At 39.6% G+C, this 27,534-nt stretch overlaps 1 pseudogene; it reads left to right on the top strand.

Annotated features, from left to right (window-relative positions):
• The window catches only part of LOC143388215 (CD44 antigen-like), a 74,939-nt pseudogene that overhangs the window by 29,629 nt on the left and 17,776 nt on the right, over positions 1-27,534 (top strand).

The raw sequence follows: 27,534 nt of genomic DNA, 5'->3' as shown, positions 1-27,534 counted from the left end.
AGAAGACCCATTAGCAAATCAATTTATTGGATACCCAAGGTTAATTGTTTAAATTTGGCCTTGACTAGCCCACTAGGCTAAGAAAGTGGATTTAGTAAGTTGCATTTTGACTGTGAAATACAGACAAGTCTTTTGAGAGACGGAGAGGTGGTCTCATATGCTGAAAACAAGAGGAGATCTTGTTGTCAGGGCCATCAGGGAGTGCTGAGGTGCTGAGAGCCCTTCTGGCCCCTTAGCTGCATCTTCCACTTAGTCTTTAAACCATGCTGTGGATTGATTTTACTACCCTGCTTTATGAATAAAGAACTGAGGCTTAGGTAAATTCCTCAGCTTTTCCTGAATCACACAGCTTGCACAGGAGTCAGGATTTGGTCTGCTTAGTCTGAGTCCAGGACAAGATTTTAGTGATCAAGCTTTCCTGAGGGGAAGAGGGAAGTTAAGCATGCTGTACTGATTTGCTGAACATTTCTTTCCTCCTTGTGCATCTCTCTCTCTCTCTCTCTCTCTCTCTCTCTCTCTCTCTCTCTCTCTCTCTCTCTCTCTCTCTCTCTCTCTCTCTCTCTCTCACACACACACACACACACACACATCAATTTTAATATCCTCAGCTTGTATGTAGTGCACCACATAAAAATCACAGATAGCCAGGCATGGTGGTTCATGCCTGTAATCCCAGCAGCTCAGGAGGCTGAAGAAGGAGGATTGCAAGTTCAAAGTCAGCATCAGCAACTTAATCAATTTAGTGAGACCCTGTTTCTAAATAAAATACAAAAGGGGCTGGGGATGTGACTCAGTGGTTAAGCACCACTGAGTTCAATCCCCAATACCAAAAAAAAAAAAAATCACAGACAACATGATATGAGATAATATCAGTAATAATTTACAAAGCAAGTGTGTGTGTTCTAGAACATTAGCGTTGTACTTCCTTGTCAATGTGACATGATGTGGTAATGTAAGGTGGGGAGGTAGGTTCACCAAGGAGTATTATTTAGCAAAAAGAAAAAAGTAAAACCAAGCCAAAGAAATAGATCATTTCACCCGTCACTGGTATTAAGTGTTGCAAAACTCCTTTCCATAATTTCACTCAGATAGCTCTGAATCAGACACCTGCCACAGGATAGATAGCAGAATCTCACGGGTGAGAATAAAACCTCAGCAGCTACTCTTCTTTCACTTGCCCTGCCCTGATCAGTAGCAACACTCAGAAACATGAAAACCTATTAACATTTAATTGTGACACTCCCCCTTGCCAGCTAAGAAAACTTTGGGAAAATCAGTCTCTTGGTTCAGAGGAAGGATTAGTCATGCGAGCTATCGTTGCAACATAGACATAATGAGCTCTGTGTGCTTAGAAACTTCCAACTCACACACATTTCCATGGATCTTGCAGGGCCATGCACTCTGTGCTGTTGCCCCTGGCAGGAAAGATTAAAGGCTCTGCACAGAGCCTTTTTTAGTCAGCGCTGCATTTTCAGAAACCTGCTGGATTTAGCTTCTCCCTCTCTGCCCTCTCGCTGCCATCATCCCCTCCCTTGAAAATGGCATGTTCTCATTTTTTGAGTCATTTTCTAATTGGGGAAAAAAAAAAACTTCTGTCATGAGTATGTAGCCACTAGCATGTTGCTAGAAGAGGCTGGGCACTGCACGCTGTAATGAAAGGGCCTCCAGTGACACATAACATGCTTCCAGAGACACCTTGGAAGAGGGAGAAGGGCTAAACATCCCCTACCACCACCACCCCTTTGCTATGTCTGAAATGTTCTCTAACTAAATTAGCCATTGCTACCTACTTCCTTAATTGCTCGTTCTCTCATTTTAATGATGGTCAATTTATTTCCACTGGCAATGGAATTGTGCACAGGATCCTCAGGAGACCAAACATGCTATGCAACTGGCATATGAACAAGGGTTTATGTTCAGAATAATGGAGTGTGAAGTGAGGGACTCTCAGGATAAGGTCAAGCTGGGAAAGAAGAGTGGTGGAGAGGAAATAAGGCAGATATGAAATCTGTGCCCTGAAATGAAGAGCCAACCCTTCCTGTATCATAGGAGTAGTCTTTTTAGGTCTTTTCTGGAAAATATAATGGTCATCGAGTGCCAGAGTGAATCTCTCATCACTTTTCTGGGACTCAGTTTCCTTCTGCTTGTTCCAACCAACTTGACATGGTTGACTACAAGTTTTGTTTGGAACTACTGTTTTTTTTTCTTTCATGAATTTTATTTATTTGGAAAGAAAAAATAGCTGGGGATGGCACACTTGCCTGTAATCTCAGAGGCTCAGGAGGCTGAGGCAGAAGGATTATGAGTTCAAAGCCAGTGTCAGCAACTTAGCAAGGCCCTAAGCAACTCAGTGAGACCCTGTCTTTAAATAAAATTTATAGAAGGGCTGGGGATGTGGCTCAGTGGTAAAGCATCCCTGGGTTCAATCCCTGGTACCAAAAAAAAAAAAAATAAAGAAAGGAAGAAAACAGAAAAAGAAAAAGTAAAGGCTGTTCATGGATCTGTAAATAAGATAACTTTGTTTCTGTTAGTCTGGTTGATCTCTTTTACTCTCCTGTGATGTTATTATGGGATTTCACATAACTCAGTTGTTGAAACCTCTAACATCCCTAGGGTTGAAGTGAAAGAAATGCTACACTGCATTAAATGTCATTTGATGGGATATTATGAAATTTCCATGGCAGCCATGCAGGTCAGTAACCTCTTGCTTTTCCGTGGCAGGTACGGGTTCATACAAGGCCACGTGGTGATTCCCCGGATCTATCCCAATGCCATCTGTGCAGCAAACAACACAGGAGTGTACATCCTTACCTCCAACACCTCCCACTATGACACGTATTGCTTCAATGCTTCAGGTTGGTTCTACGTGCACCGTCTCTGTGTGGCCTGTGGCAGCATGGTTGGATGACAGCAGTTCAGTGTCACCATCTGTGGGGATTTATGTAGCTTCTATCATATAGCAGGTGCTCACTGAGTGTCTCTACAGCAGAGAGAAGGTGTCTCTACAGCAGAGAGAAGGTGTTAACTCATAAATATTAAATACTTACTATGAACGCAGAATGCTGTAAGTGCTCAAAAACAAAACAAAGTAAAAGAAAAGGTTAAAAAGTGATAGGATTTTTTTTAACTGAGTAGGTGCATTTAGGATCCCTGATCAAAGTAATGCATGAAGCCATTAGCAGAAGGGGCAGCCAGTGCAAAGCCAGGAATGCAGGAGCATCTTGTCCTGTTCCAAGGACATTGAGGAGGCCAAGGTGGCTAAAGTCCAGTGATCGGAAGGGTGAATGCCAGGGAATACAGTCAGAGGGGTCGGCAGGGGCCAGCTCACGAAGGGTGATTCATTCAGTGTAAAGGGAAAGTCATTGATCTAATAGTGGGGTACAAGCCAAATGGTTTCGCTGAGAATATTTATTATATATGGGATTGAGAGGAAGCTAAGAGAGTGCATGATTGACCATCCACCTTCTTGAATGTCACTTACCAACAGTTGACACAACTACACAACTAGAGAATAAGAAAGTTAAATGAAGTTGTAGATGCTGGATGGCTCCCCACCTATGCAACTCTTCCAACTCCTAGCCCAGAAATTCGTGCTCACACATCTAATTCAAGCCTTAGAAAAATCAAACAATTCTATGTACTATGAGTCTTCAGGTTCTTTTGAGAAGGATCATTTCCATAAATGTCAAATATTTCAATGCCAACAATCAGAAGTCTGACTTCTCAAACTGAGCCTTCTGTTCCACCTGAAAGTTTGAAGCTGCATTAAAGGGAAAGGTGAAGCTTCGAGGTAAACATGACACATCTTCATGAAGTGTCAGTTTTCCTTAAAGGTGAGAAGGGGATGCTAAATTAGCTCTAAAGTGATATCATCTACGGTAGTAGAATATAAAATCTGCATGAAATTTTAAGGGACATTGCAGTCATTGTGGAGTTGCATCAGGGGCTGGAATCAGGCTGTGCCACCCACCCGTTATTGCAGGCCCTTGAAGGATCTGCATGAGAATTCAGAGAGGAAATCTAGAATTTAGGGGAAAGGAAAAAATACAGAGTTGGTAGTATAAACAGAGTATGTGAAGTTGGTGAATTCTGCCAATATAGGTTATTACAACTACAGTATAGGTTACTACAACTATGGAGAGACACTCAAAACAATGAGAAGAAAGCTGTAGAACATTGACTCCTCTCTGTTGCATGGATAGGGGACCCAAAAAGAATTTGATCAAAAGGGGGAAAGTCCAATGAAGGCTAGACAGTATGTAGCCCATGCCTGGAATGTTTAAGGCTATCCTAATGAACACAACCACATGGGGATAAACAGGAGCTCCATGCCCAGCCAACGTGGGGACTGCTTGATCCATCTTGGCATGAGAAGTAAGATAAAGGGACTAGTCAGGTGCAAGGGCTGGCATGGGTCTGCAGACTCCAAGCCTCTGGGCACTGCTTGCTGCTTCTCCTTGCTGTGACCAGGAAATATATTTAGTGAAGTATGTAGTTGTGTTCTCATTTTCTCTTGCCTCTTTTACAAGTCCATGTAGCCTTGTTAAGGTATTGAGACTCTTCATTCAAAAAGGCAAAAGCTCATGCTGTTTTCTGGGTCTGGAATCAAAGCCCTGTAGGCAGAGATGGATGAGGCTTTTCTCCTTGCCTTTAATTTTGCCCATGATGCTGGGTTCATTCCCAAAGCCAGGGTCAATATCATTGATTAACTTTTCTCTCCTTAGAGAGGGGGATGTTAATTCACTTGAAAAACTTTATACTAGAGATGTATTTCATACCCAAATGGCTCTATTAAAGGAGCAAAATTAGAAGTAATGGTTTTCTTTTTCTCTATTTTCCTAATTAACTCAATGTGGTTTTGCTTTTTGCAGTATTGGGGATTGAACCCAGGGCTTGGCTCATGCCAAGGAAACACTCAACCACTGAGCTACATCCACAGCCCAACTGACTCAGTGTTGATAGGCTTCTAAGTTTTAAGAGAATATTTATTTATCAGCTGTCTGTACTCAGTACTGCTTGAGAGAGTGGGGATAGGAAGAACCAGAGGCTGTATTTCTGTCATGTTTCTCTTGGCCCTTTTTATGCAATGGAGCTCAAGTTTCTGAAAACACAGCCAACCAGGAAGCCCACCTTAGTGTCTAACAAATCCCTGGGTTCAGGGACACCTCAGCGGCTAACTCTCCCAGCCAAGCAGAGCTCATTAACCAGAATTAAAAGCTGTCTAATGAGGTCCCATGATCTGACATGGGAGCATGAATATATTAATTGGATATTTGGGTCACCATCCATCGCATTATACTTGCTAGAGTTGATGTTCTTTATCAAAGTTTAAGTGAAATGGAGCATGAAGGGGGTCTATGTGAGCACACGCTGTCACCATTCACAGAATGGTTAGTGTTCTTGACATGCCCCATCCCATTTCAATGTATCTCTTGGAGATTCTCAGTGTGCTCTTCTCATCTGCCATTGTGTCTGAATTGAGGGGAGGATGCTGCATCCCTGGCATAAAACATCCATAATCCAAAACCCATTTCTGGGTACCTGCAGCATATAAATACCAATATCATACCAAAGATGGAACCATTCTCTAGCAGCATCTCCAAGATAAACAGGATGGAAGCCCCACAAATCGCCCAAGTTGGCTACATGATTGTATTTTCAAATAAGAAAATTTTTGAGGATTTTTTTTAATATTGTAAAGAGCTAAAGAAATAGTACTATCTTCTCCTATAACCTTGTGAATTGATCAGGAAAAGGGACAGAAATGTGTTTGTTCTTTTATCTCCATATTTTTTTAAATGACTTGGCATAGAAGTGTCAAGCAAATACTGACAAATAATTATTGAACACCTGTACCTGTAATTTCCTTTAACATTTCTTATGGCATGCCATTCAGAGTATATCTACATGCTTCATGACCTGCTCATATTTGCAAACCATTTGGGGGAGTTACAATCTTTGGTATGCTTCCTGGGAGAATGGACCTTTGGGAAATTATATTGGTGTTTTTTGCCTTTTTTATTAATTGATCAAAAATTTATTAAGTGCTTTTCTGTTCCCATCACACATAACTATTTTGGCGAAGACACTCCTCAGGATGGGAGTGTGGCTCAGTAGTAAAGTACTTACCTAACATGTACGAGACCCTGGGTTCCATCTGCAGCGATGCTCCCCCCACCCCCACACTTACTAGTCATCTTTTGGTGCTTATAAATTGCTATGGGCAGTGGTAGAAGGAGATGGGGTCATGGTAAGATCTACCATGGACTGCCATCAGGTAAAATGAGAGAGATAATTTTAGACAATGGTGAACAAGAAGAATAAATTAAAGCAAGATGATACACATTGGGGTGTGTGGAAGTGACAAAAGGCTGGTTTAGATTAGTTGGTAGGGAATGACCCTACCAAGGAGGTGACCTTTCCCTTTGAAGAATTTGCTAGTTATTTTCACGATGAGACCAAAGATATGGTCAGGTAAAAGATATTCCCTTTTCTTGTGGGAAAAAAGATGTGGGAGGTACTGGGAAGCAACCAACTCCTGTATAGTCCAACTCTTGTTTTGCCTAATGCTGAGTATCCAACAACTTATGGCAAGATACTTACAATGCTTGTGATAGCAGCTCTCCTTGTGACAGCAGTCAGTCTACCTCCATTCCTCCATGCACAAATGCATGCATGCATGCATGCATCCCTCCCTCTCTCCCTTTTACTTCTTGTTTGTCAAGAAGCAACTCCGGAAGAAACCAACCATACAGATATACTGCCATATTACATTTAAGCAAATGCATGTATGCTCAAACACACACACACACACACACACACACACACACACACACACACACATTACAAAAACTGTAATGCACAAGTAAATCCAAGCTTCCTTTAACAGCAAAACCAGTTCAAAGCTCTCTGAATTTTTAGGGCCCAATACAAGGTATGGCATGCCTGAGTGGGATGGTGGGTTAGGCTCTCTGCAGCCTGCTTATAGGACTCCAGGGAAGGCATGCAGGCAGAACTTCAATGCCTGTTTTCCAAAGGTTTCAGACAGTGCTGTTCAGGGGGGTTCCCAGCAACATCTGTGGATGATCAGACAGCCCAGAAATCTTGAAGAAGGGTTGGGAAAGGAGAAGATAAATGGAGAACAAAAGAAAAAGAATCCAGGGTTGCCCATGATGAGCTATGCCAAGACAATGTTCATAAGAGTTGTTCTGGGTGCCTATGTCCAAGATGGCCGACCTCAGCTGAGACACAGTCTATACCGATTAGGTACTTAGAAAGACCAGTTAAATTAATGAAGTAATAAAGTACTTAATTAATAAAGTAATTAGTATATTAATAACAATGAATACCATGACTATAAATTAATTGGTTTTAAGATATTTTGATCAGGCATTTTCCTTAGTGACTATTTTAATCTGCAGATCAACGTGGTGTTCATGCTAACCGTGTGTCTGCCATGTTTTTCCATCATTTTTATTGGTGCCTGGGATTACAAATAATTTTCTCACGATACTTTATATGTTTCTTTGTTTTTTAAATTTTTTTTTACAGGATCCTAAATTACTTTTACAGTAGAAAAAAATTAAAAATCTTCTTTAGTGTATATATCACTAGAGAAGGACCCATATCTATCTTGTTGACAATTAAACCCTCAGCCTTCCATAGTGGCTGATACAGAAAACACAGATTTTTTAATAAATAAAATTGTTGGAGAGAGGTAATAAGTATCCAGGACCTTATGAAATTAAACAAAAATGGAAAGTGCACCACAAAGGGCAGAGAACTTTCTAGCAAAATACCAAGTTTCATGAAAAGAAAATTACTTGGGATAAATTTAATAAAAATCCCATCCTTACTAACTTATAGAAATGGAGTCAATTTTGCTAGTGACTTTTTAGAATTTTCATGCTTTTTTCCCCCCCACCTCCCAGCTCCACTCGACGAAGAAGATTGTACATCAGTCACAGACCTGCCCAATTCCTTTGATGGCATAGTTACCATAAGTAAGTCTCTCTCTTCTCATCTTGAGTTTTCTCTTTCTTGGGAAGGGCATCCGGTGTGTTCTCTATGGTTTATATTTGAATAGAATATTAGTCATTTCCCTAGGGCTGGGGAAGGTTGGCTCTGATTCAGGGTTCCTTCCCCTTTTGATTTATTCTGAAGCAGTGTTCCTCAATCTTCAGTCATTTGGAAACCACTTTCACATTCTGGACGCATATCTCTAAATACTACACAGCACTGTCACTTTATCTGGTATATTTTTTTTTTATTTTTTTCACCTATTCTCTTCTATTTAAAATATATTTGTATTTATTTATTTAAAAATAAATTTACTTATTGAAAAAGAATAAAAGCTAGATAGCAAATGGAAAACCCACACTACTTGTCATAAATAGAAGATAACCTTAAAAATAAATTTAAACATAAGTAACATTAAATAATATTTTAAAGTTCCTGCTGCTTACACCCGAATCCTTCTCTTATAAAGAAGGATTAAGAAGTGTCAGGGACAGGAGCATTCGGGCTTCAAATGGAAATTTTATGTTTGCTATCGCTTAAGTTTTGAAAGATAAGTATAAAGGGTTAAAACTTCCTGATATGTGTTATGGCATTATTTATACCATGCCCACTCCCAATCATCTTGATTATCTGCAGAATTATGTATATGGGACTTTTAAAAGCAAAAAAAATCTTAAGCAGAACTTTTTAATATCTCAGCCTATTAACCCTGATCATACTGTACCTGGGATTCATTTCTTTGGTAAGTAGCACAGTGTTGAGGAAATCTGCTTTCTGCTTGCTCAGAACCACGGTGCTTGGGCTTGGTGGTAGTAGTGGTGGGTGATGGGCATCTTCCTGGACCATACAAATTCAGTCTCCCCTGTTATGTAAAGAATCTGTCCTTGGCCTGTGCCTAGCTGCCGGAAGGGTGACCTCACACAGCAATAGTACAATGTGAGATGTGTTAGATCAGTTGGGCCAGTTTGACATCTTACTTCCTTAACCACCTGGCTGACAATAGAGGAATGCCTTACTTTTTCTGAGCCTCAATTTTCTCTTATGTATAATCAAATGACATGTAAGAATTGTCATAAAACTTAAGAAATACATTTATTGTGTGCCTGGTCCATGGTAAATGCTCAATAAATGCCTTGATTCCCACAGATCCCTTTCAAAGCCCAGATTTGTACACGTTTGATCAGTGGTATATTTGAATATGTCAAAAGTTTACATGGGGGAAACAACCCCCAAATTTGTATTTTAATGGTTTTTGGAGATAGGGTCTTTGAGAAATAATTAGGATTAGATGGAGGGGGTCAAGAGAAGGAGGCCCCCATGAAGGTGAGGCCTCAATAGTTTTATAAGAACAGGAAGAGAGACCTAAGCTAGCACACTTGCTCTGAATCATTACTGGGTAATACTCTCTGCCATATTAGGATACAAGAAGAAGCCCCTCACAAGATACTGTGACCCATGTTCATATTCATGAACATGGACTTCCTAGCCTCTAGAACTGTGAGTGAAATAATCTTCTATTCTTTACAAATTACCTGTTCTGAAATATCTTGTTACAGTAACAAAAAATGGCCTTAGATGGTCTCCATATTTCCTCAGATCATCAACAGAGATTATCAAGGAGACTGAGATTTGGGAATTTTTTTTTCATTTGTGTTTTTTTTTCATAGTTCCACTTGAGCAAGCTAGATAGTGGACAAAAGGAAACTTCAGTCTCACTGATGCAATTCAGCAGAAAATAATTTCTGCTAAATGCACATGCGTGTAGTGAGTGGCCCAGACTTGAAGGCAGAAAATATTTTAAGAAAGAACAATGAATAAATTCATCTGAACTTTTCCCCCCTCTAGTCCATTCTAGCCATTTACTTGTTTAAACCAAAGATTTATATCTCTATGTACATCCGTGTTTCTTAACATCAAGGTCAAATTTCACAGAGGATGGCAGAGCCTCTGTCAATATTTAGACACACTGATTTCCTAGCTTAGAGTGGAGGTTTGCTTCAACTGACAAAATTTGCCCTTTAGAAAGAAAATCTTTTCCTTCATGGGTTTGCAACCATGGCTTCCTTGTGGAGGTCTGCTATTTCAAATCTTTTCTGGAAATGGATGGAGTTAATAACAACACACTTTACACATCCTTCAGAAGGCAGAGTCAGAAACCAGGTAGGGAATTATCATTTATAGAGCATTCATTTATTTTGAATACTGTGCTGAATGCTTTACTCACAATGTCATAAGGCTCGTGATTATTCTATCCAGAAGGTGACATGGCGCTTGCTTTTGAAATGAGGACTTAAGCTCACAATTGTGCCTCATCCAGAGCTACATGAAGCTGAGGGTTCCCGAGAACCTCTTCTTTCTCCTGCTCATTTCCATGCTGTGTGGGATGGGGTGCAGGGAGAGCAGAGAAGAATGTACTTTCTGGGTGCCACCCCCCATGTCTCCTCACTAGATAGAAAGGTATCCTTCCTACTAAAGAAGAGTTTCAAAGCCACTGTGCTATATGACAATTCAGTCTTTCTTCAAGACTCAAAAAATATCAGCTGTGAAGTTCTCAAAGTGTCCTTCTCTCTCCCAAGCCATTGTCAACTGCGACGGGACCCGCTGCAGCAAGAAAGGCGAATACAGGACGCACGAGGAAGACATCAACCCGAGCCAACCTATGGACGAGGACATGAGCAGCGGCTCCTCCAGCGAAAGGAGCACTTCAGGGGGCTACACCATCTTCCACACCCACCTGCCCACTTCACAGCCGTCCACAGACCAAGAGGACGCTGGGGTCTCCGAGAACAACCCCACCACCAGTAAGGAGAAGGAGCCCTTCTGCTTCCCAGTAGCAATTCCTTGGCCACATGCCTGGGATCTCCTGAGCCACATTCCCTTGAGTTTTGATTTTCTTTTGTCTCAGGCATGGAGGCAGTGGTGACGTCATTGGGGCGGTGGGTGGCCGTGCTGGTCCGTGCTCTATATGCCTCGACCACCACAGCCTGCAATTGTCTGTCTGTCTACAACTATGTGTTTCTTACCTTGGAGTAAGAAGTGCCCCGGGAAGTGTTTTAGAAGACACCCCCACACCACCCATCCTGATGCTCTGATTCCTGGGGATATAGTTAGGGTTCAAACCTGATACAGAAACAATTTTTGGTTTTGCTTCTTTATTCTTCTTACTCACTGTAGATACAATTGTTTCCACAAAGGTGGGAGTGCAGAATACGAATACCATTCCATAGGCTCCTTTATCAACCTAAATGTATATTTTTATATATTGTAATTGGGTTTAAGGAAGAGTTTTATGATCAAATTATATCAGCTTCAGAGTTTAGATGCCAGCCTGCGGGGAAGGTTCTTAATGCTTAGCTGGTGTGTGGTTCGTTCATTACTTAAGACTGTAAGAGAGGACAGATGCAAATGCTGCATTTGGTGGCTCTGGTCTCATGCCACTGGCTGCACTTCTATTGCATGTCCTCCCTCTCCTTTGTCATCTTCCTCTGTCCCCCTGTGGTTTGTTTTCAACAGGTTTCCAGATGGGCTCTGCTCCTGTGGGGATTATTCATATTGAAGTAGTGCACCTGGGTCCTGGGTAGATTTCTTAATATGGTGCCGATTTCTCTTTTCCTGGCTTCAGTTCTTGAGGGTTGACACTCCAGCCTCCAGACAGTGTGGCAGAAATATACTTGTTGGTCAATACTCGAGATGAGGTCCTTTCTATCCCTTATCACCCTGAGGCCAGGGAAGTTTTCACATGGCTCTGGTTTAATTGAAGGTTATTTGCTCAATGGCATTTTAAATTTATGTTAGAAACTTGCTGAGAGAGTGATGCAAGTAGGTTTGGGGTTCTGGTAATTCCCGGCAGATTCTTTGAAGCATCTCAAAAAGTGCATCTATTCAAACTGCCCATGTGTTCCTGGGCCTGGGCTCTCTAAAGATGGCACCCCCGTTTTGTTTGTGGTTCCATGGGAAACACTTCTCAGGACAGACATCTGGAAACCATAGTGCCATGGGCTGCCTGCTGCTTCCTGGGTGCCTTGCCTTTATTTTAATATTTTTTTAGCACTGGAGATTGAACCCACAGACACTACACCAACCAAGCTACACCCCCACCTCTTTTAATTTTTTTTTCTTTTGAGACAGGATCTTGTTAAGTTGCTGAGGCTGGCCTTGAACTTGCGATCCTCCTGCTCCAGCTTCTGGAGTAGCTGGGATCACAGGCACATGCCCAGCACCAGGCTGGTTGCCGGCCTTTTAAACATCACTTTGTTGTTAAGGTGCACAGTTCTGTTAGACACTGGCAAATACAATAATTAGGGGTGTCAGCAGGAAGTAGAACAGTTCTAAAGTCTTATTTCCCACCAAAGAAGAAAATCCTGACAAAATACATCTTGTGGGGATGAGATGAGCCCCCCACCCCCTTGAGCTTTAGAAAAGGCAATTATCACATTTTTATTAGCATCTTTTCTAAGTTAGTCAGTCAGCAAATGTGTTTTGAGGACCTACTATGTGCAGTGTCTATTCTAATGCTTGGGATCCAATGGTAAAAACCCTAGAAAGTAATATTGAAAAGAATAAGTTTGAGTGAGATTTTCATTTATTCAACCAAGATTTGGAGTCTGTGCCAGACACTGCTTTGGTTACTGGGGCTCAATGTTAGTCCTTCCTTGATGGATGCAACATGCTAGTTCAGATATTAAGCAAAAGAAAAACATACTTAAGAGAATAATTATGTTTTCCTCCTTACAGAGCACTTAGCTGTTTCTTTTAATAGTTAAGGACAGAAGAGAAAAACTAATTTGTCCATATGGGTGAGTCCAGAGCTAAGTGGAGAATTATTGAAGTGTTCTAGGATTCACTAAGGCCAACGGCAGCTCCAAGAGATTAATCCATGCAAAGAAGGATATCAAAACAAAGACAAGAAAACAGAACAAACAAAAGCCGGGTGGAAACTTGAATGCAGCCTGTGGCATACTGGGAAGAGTTAGCAATGCTGAGCTCCTAAGTAGAATCAGATTTTCTGAGTCCAGGAAGGAGATTCCCTGGCCTTATCACGGTTGGACTGAGCTGGGCCATCGTCAGAGGCTGTGTCTGCAGATCCTCCCTAATGCATGCAGGGAGGCAGAGGTCAAGAAGAGGACTGGCTGGGGACATGGAAGCTGCCTGTCTTTGGCTTGACTGCTTCATTCCTTCTTAAGGGTCCTTAGTGGGTGGCAAAGGGAAAGCTAACAAGACCAACCATCAATTTAAAAAAAAAAAAAAGACCAACCATTTACATGGCTCTGGACTTCCCCTGGGCTGTTTATCATAATTGTTATTTTTGGAAGAGCCCTCCTGGAGGTGTTAGTTCTGTTCTGAACTAATATGTCCTTTATAGCATGGACCATGTGGTGCCTGTTATAGGAATTTGGCATGTACAACGCCAAAGTTCATAATGAGAAACAATGCAGGAAGAGTCCATAAGTTGTATCACATTTTCACAGGAATGTATGTCTTCATAATCTCAGCTGGTTTATGTATTTGTCCTGATGATTTTTACCTTTCTGTTTTTATTGAGAAACATTTTGGACTCAAGTCCAAGTTGAGAGTCAAGTTAGAGATTTTTAAATTACAAAATGCTACTGTTGTCCTCTTTCTAATTTGAGTAGAGTTCAAAATCTTTAACTTTGACATTTTTGCTTCTTGTCTGGAAACACGGACTGAATTGAATCCAAAGTGACGAGTGGAACTTGAGAAAGTTTGATCTGATTTCAATACTTAGAACACACACCCTTCATGAAATTCTTGCTCAGGTATGAAGTGTGGTCTGAGTTTAATGTGTATGAGTAGAGCTTTGAAGTCCCAGTTGTTATTACAAGCTGGGTGTGTTGCTAGATAGATCCAAATGATATATGCAAGCATCTCCAAAGATACTCCAAAGGTGAATGAATGAAAGCAACTTTATGTCATGCTGCATATTGCATGGTCCAGTCACCCAGTCAAGAAAAGAACAAATCTCCTTCCATTGCAGTATTAAGCTGTGGCTTAATTTTTGCTCTAATCATTATTTTAGGAGGTTCAATTGGGAGATTTAGAAGCACTGGATTTGTACCCATACAAATTTGCATTTCTGATGTTGTTCTAAGATGTTGGGAGATGTTAGAATGAAGGGTGGAAATATTAAAAATAAAAATTAAAAAACACACCTCAATATCTCTTCTTTAATCTTCATTCTATAAGAGATACAAATGTTTGACATAGAATGGAGAGCCAACTCTGACAGAGAGAATCTCACTCAACAATGTTTTCATAATCGATGCAGTTACCTCCACTGTGCACTCAAACAGCCGTGCATCAGCTCAGAAGAGAAGTAATTGGATATGGTCCTGGTTTGGTAATTCACAGCCTAAGACTCAGGATCTCACAACAACAGCAGCCACAGGTATATCGCTATGTCTTTTGCTCATCGATAGTCTTGAATGCCAGGTCTTTTAATGATAAGAAAAAGAATATCCATTATCACACCCAAGTGTCCCACTGAGGGTCCCTCAGCATCGCTAGTGAGAGCAGGATCTGCTGCTGTTTCCCTTGTCACAGAAGCCAATAGCTCTGGGGATATGACAAGATCCCCTAAATACCTAATTTGTTCTTTTTATGGCAACAGGTATGTAGAATCAAAATTATTTTTCCTTCAGATGCTTTGATTATGCGATTCATTGAGAAAAATATCTTCTAGGAAAAAAGTCTATTGGAAGATGCACACCTTTATTTCCTGCTGACCCAGTTATCACAGTTAGTAGTAAAAGAGGGAACCATGATTTACACCTGGAAAGGGCAGGCCCTGGACACTTGTTTGGATACTTCAAACCTTTACTGTAAGGTAGAAAATGATGTGGTTCTACATCAGAGTCTAGGTCGCCTACAGGTTCCTGGAGGTTTGCCTATGATTTCTAAATTCCTGCAAAGTATTTTAAAGTGGGAGCTTCAGGGAGAAAGGTTTTGTCTATAACAATGGCGGGGGTTTAGAAGCATATCTCCATTTATTAGCTTTTGCTGATGGAGAATATGATCATATTTCAAAATAAGCAGGCATCCTTTCTGCAAAAGGGAAGAAATAAAAATAGAAAGTTGATGCTTCACATTTGCTTTTAAGACAGAATAAACTATATTCTTTACTTCTATAAATAATCACATATGACAACAGTGCTATGTTATGTTATGGTTCTATGTCGCACTGATTAGGATATGTTGGGGTCAGGTGGGAGAGAGATTGCAGCACACTGAAAGGCCATTTTTAAATGTTTACAGTGTTGACCATTGCAGAAAAAAAATAGTGTGAAGGAAAAGGTCTTCTTTGGCTGTGTTTCTTTTGGGATCATTTCTGGGCTTTCTTGAAATCTGAAAAAAGAAATCTCACTTGTCTTTTGTAATTGGGATTTCAATGATGGTTTCAGCCTCTCTGCTTGAACTTGTTCTCAATTTTTTGTTGCCTCTTATCCGATATTCTTCCATTGCACGTCATGGTGGCAGAAATGTCAGTCTTTGGAAATTTTCAAGTCAAGATTCTTGCTTCTGGTTTTATCAGTGGGTCACTTTGTCTCTTTTCCTGTGTTGCTATACTATTTTCAACTCAAACGGGATTAAAAATGGACTATTCTGCTTTGTAAAATAATAGTGTTGATATAAAATAAATGACTCTGGGCAAGGTTCCCAGGGGATTTGGAGTCTCCATGGAGAAAGTGGAAAGACATCTTCTTTAGTCTCCTACTTTACATGTTCTCTTTTCCTGTGTTTTGGATTCCTGGGATTATATCTGGCAGAAATATCATACCCTAAATTCTTGGAGAATGATATTGGTTAGCCAAGATAGAGTGTATGGAAGATTAAGGGGCTAGGACTCTAAAGACCTGGGGTGTAGAATCATAAATGCTCAGATTTGGAGAGGATCTTAAATAGTCTGGTTCAATCAGCATTTCTAATCATTTAATTACTTACACAAATTTCCTGCCAAGTGATCTTCCTTATCATGGGAAACAAAGCTCTCCTTGACGAAGTTCAATGTTGGATAGTTCAGATTATTCCATTAAATCTAAAGGAAGCTGTAGCATGGGTGTTGGAAGAACACCCATCTCCCTGAAATTCTTACCACTGGTCCTAGTTTGGCATCATGGCAGAGGAGACAAAATTTCCCTCCCCATTTCACATTGTAAACTTTTAGAATTCAGAGCTCTCATGCTCTGAGGTGTCTCTGTTGCTAATTAGCTTTCTGACTTCACACAAGTCGGCAAATTTTTCCAGCACTTTTATTTTTTCATCTTTAAGATGAAGAGCTTGAGCCAGATTATATTCAAGATCCTTCCATTTCTGACATTCTATGAATTCTAGTCTGGGCCTCTGAAAGAAATGGAATTGCTTGGCCTTTTCCCCCTTTCTTTCCACCTTTCCATCTATTGAGTATAGATGATTCTCTTGACTAGGGGAAAAAAATTAGTGAAAGCATACACAATGCTATTTCTTTGGAACTCACAATTCACTTTTCAACAATCTGTTCAGTCATGGTTACCACAGTTTTGATGAGCACTAGTGCTACGGCTCCTGAAACAGCAACCAAGAAGCAAGAGGCCCAGGACTGGCTTTCATGGTTGTTTCAACCATCAGAGTCCAGGAATCATCTTCTTACGACAACAATGTCTGGTAATGAGTTATGGTTATCTTATGCATTTTCTTGACCATCTTTAATGATTTTCATTGCCATATGGGATAATGTTCAAGTCTAAAGTCCATTCTGGTCACACAAATATTTGTGATGATTTTGGAAGGACTATGAGTTCTTAGATCAGTATCTTTGATTACATGGAACTAATATGCAGTTTTCTTTTTTTCTACTCTGTGGGATTTCTAACTCCTCGGAGGAGGATAGTAGAGGAGCTATGAACAGGGTCAGGTTTGTCTTGAGGATAGAACAAAATTATAACTTTGAAAGAATGCTTATGCCTACTCCAAAATTATTGAAGTCATAAAAAGCTTGTAACTTTTTTTATGAGAAAATGAAATAACCTAGCTGAGATAGGAAAATATAGAAAACCTCCATCAATTGCGTTATTGGGGTGGACACTAATGGTATGCAAAGCAAATGGTCATTTCATAAGACAGCCTGAGCCTCATTCAGAATGCAGAAAACCTCTTTTTAATAAAAAAGAGGTCTGCTGCAGTAACCACTGAGAAGCTGAAAGTTTCCATCTATTTTCTATGATTAATTCCAAAAGAAAAGAAGGAAAAGTTCTAAGAATTTAGACTGGAATCCACTTTCATCGTCTCTTCTGGTTGACTAATAAAATGCCAGACATTATTTCTCTGACTTTTTTTTTCCCTCTCTGTCTGTCAAAGTACTGTTGGGAATTACAGCATTACTTCCATTTGCATTTAGAGAGATACCATAATCTGATGCTAAAGATTAAAAAAAATAAATTAGAAAATTATGAATGCCACTCTACCGTTTTAGAAATGATTGACATGATTTCAAAGTTTTCTTGAAGGTGTCTTGATAAAGCAAATAGGCATATATGAAACCTTTCCACTCTTTTCTTGGAACTCAAACTTTTAAAGAATGTGAATAGTGAGTTATTAAGAACTGCATCTGAAAGCACAGGGGAGTTTTGACTATCCTTTCGATGTTTTTAGTTTGCTGTGTTCTGTTTTTACTTCTTTAGTGGAGCGGTGTCCATATTTATTCTTCCTTAAAGTGAAGGTTCTGATGTAAGGATCATAGCAATTGCTTTGAGATCTATAGATTAGATCCAGATGCAAGTCTGCAAGAACCCTCTCCCTTTCCTCTTGAAATCTTGGGAAATCCATTCCACCTGCTGTGCCTGACTTTCTTCCTCTGTGGAATGGGTTACTTGGCATCCAGCTCCACCACTAACGCAAGTCACCATAACAGGTACGGATTCAAATACCATCTCAACAGGCTGGGAGCCAAATGAAGAGAACGAAGATGAAAGAGACAAACACGTCAGTTTTTCTGGATCAGGCATTGATGATGATGAAGACTTTGTCTCCAGCACCAGTAAGAATGATCAATTCCAGTAGAACCACTTTTGCAAGTTTTACTAATTAACCTAAGTGACACCTGATAGTATTTCTCTTGGAAAACAGTCAATGTAAAAAATGGGTGGACTTATAATGATCCCTTAGTTATATCCCCATATGATTGTGGAGGAGGAAATAAGATGCAATTTCTTTTTTTTTTAATGACAACCTAAACATATTTGGAGAAGTGAACCAAATGCCTTAGGTTCTTCCTATTTTGTTTATCGGTGAGATTGGCTACTATAGATTCTCTTTGAGTTATCGAGGTTTGTCAGAGAATGACATGTGAAAACAACACAACAAATGCTCATTGTGTACCTGCTCTGCTGGGTGCTGGGAGCACACGGATGAAAAAAGCCCTTGCATTTGAAGAGTGATTAAGAGAGTATTAATTCAAAATTGCCAATGACCCTGAATTGAAGGCTTTTAGAAGGGCCTAGAAAGGCTTAAAACAGGGGAGTGAGAACTCAAGAGTTGTCTTAATCAAAACCTGGTTGAAGTCAAAGGAACAAATCCAGAATTTTAACAAACATGTAAGTAAAAGATGTTGAAAAGAAGGGTAAATATTAGCTCACTTAAACAAGGCAGTGCTAGTTATTAAAAGCAAATAGTGAAACTGCTTAATAGTATACAAATTTGTGACCATTATAAAACTTTTTGAGAACTATGACATGAAATTTTTTTTCAATTGAGTTGAAAAAAAAATATTCTTTTAAAATTAAAATATACCAAGTTTGGTCAAATATTCTGCCAGATGACTGAGTTTCTCACATGAACCTGTAATGACCTATGGTTTTGCTGGACAGAATGAGAATCTTGAAATTAACTCCATATCAGCTTTGCTTTTCCTTAGAGATAAGGCTCTTGGGGTGTTACATGGGCTCTCCCAGGTCACTGAATTTCTGTCTGTCCTGTTGAAACATGAGAGTTTCATCCCCAAATGAATACCACCCAGGGAGGAGGGGATCTAAAAGAATAGCCCAGATTTTGAAAGCACCTGAGCATATGGCAGCCACACAACAAATACTCAAAATGAACTCCATTCTTTATTTTACAGCTTTAAAATATATATTCTTTAGCCTGGACATCTCTACAGAGCTTAGTCTATACTCTTTCTTTTTTAATTTTTTAAAACTGTTTTTTGTAGTTGTAGATGGATACAATACCTTTATATAATTTATTTATCTTTATGTGGTGCTGAGGATCGAACCCAGGGCCTCACACATGCTAAGCAAGCGCTCTACCACTGAGCTACAACCCCAGCCCCTCTATGCTCTTTTTAATACCTTCAGAAAGAAAACCAAGTAACCAAAATCACTGGAGCTTTATGAGTACACTGTCTCCTGGGTTCAGGATGTGGCCCAGTCTTGGGTAGGTCCATCTGTAAAAAATATGATTTTGATACTTGAGAAACCAAAATCCCTTGGATGGTGACCCCAAAAGATCAACCTGCAAATAAACTGTATGATCAGGCTCCAGGGGAAAACTTCCTCCACTATTTCTTCATCTCTAGAGCATATTTTTAAATTTCCATTCACTTTTTTGTTGAGTGTCTATGCCTGTGATTCAACAGGATACCCTTTTCCTTTTGGAGGGGAAGGATAGCTACCATTTTTCATGCCTATTGAGAATGTGTTTCATGATTCTAGACATTATTCTCTTAACTTGTGAAATAGTTTTGGGTTATTTGGGTATCAAAAATAAGCTTTGAAAGAAGATGGATTTGCAAATATCCTTTTCATAAAAGACATTCTAATTTTATCATGATCCTTCTGTTGGATGTTTATGCTATTCTAACCCAAATATTTTTGTATGACAATATCAGGGAACTGTTATATGGATATATACCTCTTTTTTTTTTTTCTACGCACTTTTCTGATGGTGATGGGTTACTTCTGGACTTTTTCTATTGACTGTAATGCATCTTGTTTTTCTTTCATTGGCTATGAATGGCTTGCTCATGATATTTGTATTTGATGAGAATTACCATGCATGTCTGAGAAACATTCAGAGTTATGTGGCTAAACCATATTGCTATTCTAGGTAGATGTTCTTTCTCAGAACCATCTACAGGAAAGTTCTGGATGCTCAGGGTATTTGTTTCTCCAGTAAAATTAACTAACAAAATAGTGATCATTGTGGTATAATTTTCAGACACCCGCCTCTTCCATCTGAGGTAGCAAACATGCCAGCGATACCAATTCTTTGGCCTTTCAAGTGCAGAGGGCCACCTACAAATCTGCATGGATGGGCAAAGCTCTGTCATCTCTGGTGATCCTCGGTGGAGGGCTGGTGTATTCCAAGCTGTTCTTCCTGCTACCACAGTTTCTTTGGCTGCTTTCTCCAAGAAGATCTCATGTTCTGAACCCCAACGTATTCTATGACAGAATGCAAAGGATATTGAGATGCTTCACAATATGGTGGATCAAGCTGAAGACTCTCTCCACTTTCTCTCTGTTTCCATGCAACCATCTATACAACCTGGTATAGATGCCTCATTGTATAGACTACAGAAGGAGTAAATGTGCAGTACAATTTGTGAAGGCTCAAGAAATAACATTTTCCTAATTGCTTCAATCATCATTATCACAGTTTCAACCACGCCATGGGTTTCTGACCACACAGAACAGAACCAGCACTGGAACCAATGGAGGCCAAGCCATTCAAACCCAGAAGCACCACTTGAGACAACCACAAGAATAACTGGTAATGGGTTATATGTAATTAACGAAAGATATTTTTCCTTCAAAGTCTATGATGCTGCAATCGTCAACCCTTAGGACACAGTGGAAAATTTAGTTAATGTCGCATTATAAATTCTCAGTGAACTTTCATAAGGATGCTCAATTCCATTTAGGAGTCAGATATCAGTCATATCATCTGGGCACAAAGTATTTTTGGGGGGGGCTTATTATAAAATGAATACATTTGAATGGTTTATGGCAGCATCTCTGACAAAGTGTTTATAGTGGAATACCAAGTAATCGTGAAGAAATTTCATGCCCATTCATTTTTTTCTTGGGACATATTAGTGAAATCATTCAAATTTTTGAGAGTGGTTGCTCCGAAGTAGTGTTCAGACATAACACCTTTAGATAGCATGTACATAAATGGAAGAAGAAAACCAATAAAAGTTGATTGATAAAAAAAAAAAAAATCACAGCATGTATAACCTCACCATAACAGATGTAGACAGAAATGGCCCCAGTGTTCATGGAGAAAACCGGACCCAGGAACCACAGCCTCCTCTCATTCACCATGAGCATCAGGATGTAGAGGAGGCCCCACATTCAACAAGCACAAGTAAGGATGGCGGTCAGCAGCTCTTGGTTACGGGAGTGAGTAAAGACATTCCGGGGGCTAGGGAAGACAATTTTTAGACACTGGCCACACTCTGTGTCTATGAACAGTCCTAATCTCTGCAGAGGCTGAAAAGGGGCCAAATCTGCACACAATTTTTAGAAACTGGAAGAAAAATGCTAACTTGTCAGGTTGCACGAAAGGCCAAAACGTTTATCTGAGATAAATTCTATATCTGAGAGAATTCTGTGTTAAAGATTCCCAGAGGTCCCATATGGGTGATTTGTGTGGGTTTATGGAAATGTATGCTGAAGAGTGCGTTCTTTGAGTGCTTAGTGGAGGATCTGGAAGGAAAGTTTGACAAACAGAAGGATCTTTGGAATTCTTCTTTCTGTGAGGATGTATGATAAACCCACTTTCTGTTTCATGTTCTCTTCCTCTGTTATAAAATGGCATCCCTTGAACTCTTGGAGAAAAGTCAGTAATATACATGGTCTGCATTTGAATTCTACAACTGCTCTTTTTCTGTTTCCAAACCCAGGGGAACTTGAGGGACACTTTGATACTCTCACTGTCATTCTCCTTATGCACAAACACCTCAGGTTTTCTAAAATAATCTCCAGGCTCACCGCTTGACTATCAAAATAGGATGAAAACAAAAAGAGAAAAAGTAAAAAAGTATGTTCTCTTCTTTCAGATTTGTAGCTCTGAGAGATGCCTACCTTATTTGGAATAAAGTAAGCTTTTTTTTTTAGATAACAGTTTGTAGCATTTTTGAAACTGTGGTTCAACTATCACTCTCACAACCTTGAATACCCCTGTAGGGAACAGGTACTAAACAGTGACTTAGAAGCTAAAGGAGCTTTTGGGAATCACTCATCTGAGGGATCCCAGACAACCAAAGAAAAATTTAGGACACTGTTCAATAAGTCCTGCACATTGTACTGAATATGTCCAACAGGCAGGCCCACATGTGATTTCTTAGCCCAATATATTTGATATAAACATAATGATTGTGAGCTGGGTTAACAAAGAAGTGTTCTAATAGGAAAAGGAAGAGAGAGGAAGTCTATAGTCCCCTTTGGGCTCTAATAGTGTATCTTAGAAATTATTCTAAACATTTTGTACTGAAGCAGAGCACATCCTAAGAGACCTGAAATTAATGAGCCTAATGTCAGAAGGTAGTGGTTTGGGGACATTGCCATAGGGTTGTAACCATGTTATAGGTCAGTGTTGTAACACCCTAGACATTGTAACAGCTTTCACAATGGGTAAAGCCATTGCTGGTACATTTTTGTTGAGTGTGCTATAGGGAACGTGACCCATGTGAGTTGTCCGACTATACTTATGTCATAAGTTGTTATACTCTTCCTCCAAAGTCAGCAAAGAGTTTATTCTTTGAACAGTTCTCTTAGGCAGGATATGTGAGGCCACTCACCACAGTAAGATAAGAATAGTACTGGAAATTCACAGGCTATGGCCTGGTCTTAACTTTGCACCAATCCAGCCACATGATTTTGAACCAATTAAAATTTCTTTGGTTCCTAGTTTTCTCAGCTGAAGAATTAAAGGATGGGGCCATTTCATTTCTAATATTCCTTTCTGAATATTAGTGGTGTATCTCCTCATTGTCTTCCTTTTCTACTGTCTCTCCTCATGAGTCTGTGCCCTTAAAGTATAAGAGCTATTGATGAGGAAATGGGACCACAATGGCTCACAATTGACATCTTCTCACAGCCTGGGAAACTTCTAGTAGTACAACAGAAGAAACAGCCACCCAGAGAGAACAGTGGTTTGGGAATGGATGGCATGGCGGATATCACCAAACATCAAGAGAAGAATCTCATTCAACAGCAGGGACAATTGGTAATGGATGGTTTAATAAGCAACCTTGAGTGGGAACTTCCTTTTGAATTAAATACTGAGCACTGAGGACATGGGACAAAAGAATAATGAAGAAAAGGTCCTGTTAGGTTTCTGAAAAAGTCATGTTGTGGTGAACACAGAGGCAAACCCTAAAGGCTCCTAAAAATCACCTGAACAGGAATAGCTACAAGCACACAAAGGAAACACAGGGAATATTTCCTCGAGAATGTCACTTTCAGATCTAGCTTTGGGCATCTCCTAGTGAGATTACAAGAGAGACACTAAGCTTATAAAATGCTTCCTTTTGTAAAAAAAAACTACTCTCTAATGTGGGCCCATCTTTATAATATGGCCGTGTGAAATACTAGGCTTCTGAGAAAGAATGTTGTTAGAACTCTAGAGTAAAAAGAAGCAGAACCTGATATTATGAGAAAAATGACACCTACCTGACATCATCTGGGCTTTTGTGCATATCTGTTTGGTGATTTCTCCTTGAGTGTACAATTGCTTTCCTCATATTTATAACCAAGTCACCTCCTCTAATTCTTGAATCGTGGGACTGTAGAAATTGGACTCAAGTCATATCATTCTCTCTAAGTGATGCCAAATCACTTAGTTCTGCAAGCTCTTGTGCATGACTCTTTGGTCTGTGTGACTGAAGTATTGAAATACATCCTGCTTTGTAAAGAATGTGAATTTCACATTCTTACTTGCTACCAGTGGGAAATAGTCCCATGTTTCCATTTGCAATATAGAATATAATGCAAAATATCTTTCCAGTGCATGGCAACTTTTGAATGAATTCCTAGTAGAGCAAGGGATTCAGTGACTGGCTATGTGGTTAGGTTGTTGCTGGGGAGATACTGTTGTGAGCTTTTTTTAAATCTGTCCTTCTCCATAGGTGAAGAATGAGGCAGAGGCATAAGGCACATTTTTATATGTCATTTGTGCCATGAGTCCCATTATTAAAAGGTTGTTTCTAATAGATTCCATTCATGCTTTGGTGATGAATGGTATTGACTTTCATGCTTAGCCCGTGGCAATCTGTTATCTACCTGATTCCTTCTCTAGATCACTAACAATCTTTTGTGTATTTCACTGGAATGTGGTTTTCTCTGCATGACATCATGCACTTGGGTACTTGTACTTTCCCCTTAAGGGGATTGACACAGCACAGATCAAGAGCTGTTTCTTCATCTTCCCTTGATGCCTATAACTCATTCTGTATCCACTTCCACTGCAGAAATTTTTAATACTTTGTGTCCTCTAGTTCACATGCCAGTTGCCAAGAAAATGAGCATGAATGAACCCAAACCTGCTAAAACATTCTGTATATGAAATCTCTTTGCCCTGTGTACTAGAAAGAGAGTTGTAATGTTTGGTCTAGAGAATCTTTTGAAAAATATCAGTGTGTCCCTGGACAAATGTCAATTAACACTTTGACAATTGCTTGAACTGCATGGTCATAGAAGCTTCAGCCCACGACGGCCATCCAGATCAAAGAATGACAACACAGGGTCAAGAGGACGATTTCTGGACTGATTATTTGACCCAATCTCACATCCAATGGGATGAGGTCATCAGACAGAAAGAACCACGGGTAATAGTCTCTGAACATTTGAAATTTTTATATATATATATGTAGCAGCAGAGTGCATTACAATTCTTGTTACACAAATAGAGCACAATTTTTCGTATCTCTGGTTGTATACATAGTATATTCACACCAATTCATGTCTTCAAACCTGTACTTTAGATAATAATGATCGTCACATTCCACCATCATTAATGAATATATTATGTTTTTAAAATCATGCAGTTATTTCTCTTAGCAATGTGTCCTGGTTTTTAGGCCAATCTACTTTCCCTGGGAACTTGAAATTTCTTCAGAACTCAGTTTTCTTGGTAGGAGAAATAGACACATTCATCCAAATATGAAGTCCTGATATTAGAATAAATAATTTTGCAAGAGCATTAAAGGATTATTACTTATATATTGTGAAAATGGAAGTCTTTTCCCATGTGGAGGGGTTAGTTCCAAGATTGCTCTTCCATTTACTTTTTTTTTTTTAAGTTTTAGTTGTAGTTGGATACAATACTTTTATTTATTTATTTAAAATAGTGGTGCTGAGGATCGAACCCAGGGCCCCGCACGGGTTAGGCGAGCTCTCTACCGCTGAGCCACAATCCCAGCCCTCTTCTATTTACTTCTAACCCATGGTTTTCAAATGAACAAGGTTATGGAGTCAGTGACTATTTCCATTGCAGTCTAAGAAATAACTTGTCTTTGGCAGAAAAATCAGAGAGGTTAAAGAGTTGATGAGTAGTTATACCAAAAAAGTAACTAAAAGGCTCAGAAAACTTGATTATTCTTGTCACATTTAGAGATAATATGGTATTTTGTGATTTGAAATTTAGACTCTTCTTGGCTTTTGGTGAAAGTTCATGAATTTAATGGGTGAACAACTTTTAAATGAGATGGAATTCCTGACTTCTTAAATACCCTTCTTTCTTATTTACCTATGAGGAATTCAAAAAGAGAGAGAAAAAGACAGTAGTTATCGTTCTGCAAGATTAGAATATTGTGAATTGATCCTATCAACTTGTATAAAGGAATTTCTCTTCATCATAACAGGTGACAGTTTGCTTTGGAGAAACTTCAAGAATTGATAGTATGTAGTGCTCCTCTTTTATCAATAGTAAATAAGTTGAATAATCCATAGCCCATGCTCTTTAAGAAACAAAATTAGCTGGCAAAAGAAAGCATTTAGCATCAAAATAGACCTAGCAATGTGAAGCAGAAAGAGATGTGAAATCACTATTGCCAACAGTAATTGCTCAATAAATTCAGAGCATCCCACACACTCCAGAGAGCATTAGAGGAAGATGGATAGGATCTGTTTTGGGGGAAATGGGAAAAAAAAAACTTGGGTAGTTAGAGAAAGGAAGTAAAATATTTTCTTTTAACAAAAGGAGATTCACATAAGGAAGACCACAAAGGAAGAAAAACCAAGAAACAACTATGTCAGATTGGTGGATCCCTTGTCATAGGGAAGAAGAGTTGAATGGCTAGGTTGGGGCCATTGCGTTGAATTCCTGTAGTGCCTCATGCAGCCTCTGCACACATTTTAGTTCAACATGGCTCCTGGGGGCTCTGATGACATCCAACAGAAAACAAAGGAAGTAAGAGATCCTCAGAATCAAACTAAAGGGTCTTCAAACTGAGGCAGAGAAAGGGATCCCATTACATGGTGAGCAGGTAAGGACAATACAGCTGGCTTCAACTGAGGAGTAGCATACTACCTCTTGAAGGAGTCTATGAATAAAATGAAAATGAACAAGAGTGGCTTTTTTCTGGCAGAATATCTACTAGTAATTTTAATTTGAGTTAGTTGGCCTTTCCTCTTCTTTGAAATCTGAGAGAGTAGAGTCCGCCATACATTTCTATCCTGCAAAGATCTCGATGATCTTTTCTTTTAGATTGTGAAGACTTCCCTGCAGATGTGGGAGCCCAGTATTTCAGCACTCTCCTCTGGAGCTATTTGGAACTGATTACATTTCCCCAGAGGCAATAGTGTGGGTGGATTGACTCAACCTTTGGCCTCTCTTTCACTCAGGATTTGTTTCTTCAGCAGAATAGACCTGTAATAACTATTAAAAATAGGATCTCAAACACTTTAGTGCTAAGTCTCTGCACCACTCATCACTATAGAGAGTAAACTTCAAAGATACCTCGTATTTGTGCTTCTTGGGGAGGGACTCGGTGACATACACTGCTTCTTGTTTCTTGTCCCTGCTACTTTCTGTGGTCTCTGCCTAGGTAGTATTATATAATGATTGTTTTATTTTGTTTTTTTCAGTTTTATTTACATGTTTACTATGTGAAACAAAAAAGGACTCAATGAGGGAAGAAGGGTGTTAAAAAGTCATTTTGCCTACTAGGTGGGAGGTGATTCTGCATGTCTAAGAAAGGCCATGGGCACGGAATGGGACTAACATGGGTTATGTTTCTGCCTCTGCAAGGCTCGGGAGTCCCGTCCTGTGCTCATGTAGCATCTTTCTAGACTCAGCAAAAACAAATCAAAATCACGATTTTGAGACCACTCCACCCTCCAGTGAAAGCTGGTTACTTCTTGTGACATTCTGAGAAACAATTGTCTCCACTCTGGAGCTCTGAAATCAGTTATGTGCTTTCTTTCCTCCAACCGGTTTCAAATATAAAACGAACTTGGCTACAGAACATAAATGACCCTTAAGCGGTGGTTTAGGAAATAAAGCAAGAACACTGATTTAATT

The sequence above is a fragment of the Callospermophilus lateralis genome, unplaced genomic scaffold (genome assembly GCF_048772815.1).
Source record: "Callospermophilus lateralis isolate mCalLat2 unplaced genomic scaffold, mCalLat2.hap1 Scaffold_5641, whole genome shotgun sequence".
NCBI lineage: Eukaryota > Metazoa > Chordata > Mammalia > Rodentia > Sciuridae > Callospermophilus > Callospermophilus lateralis.
This window is presented reverse-complemented; position numbering and strand designations above follow the sequence as displayed.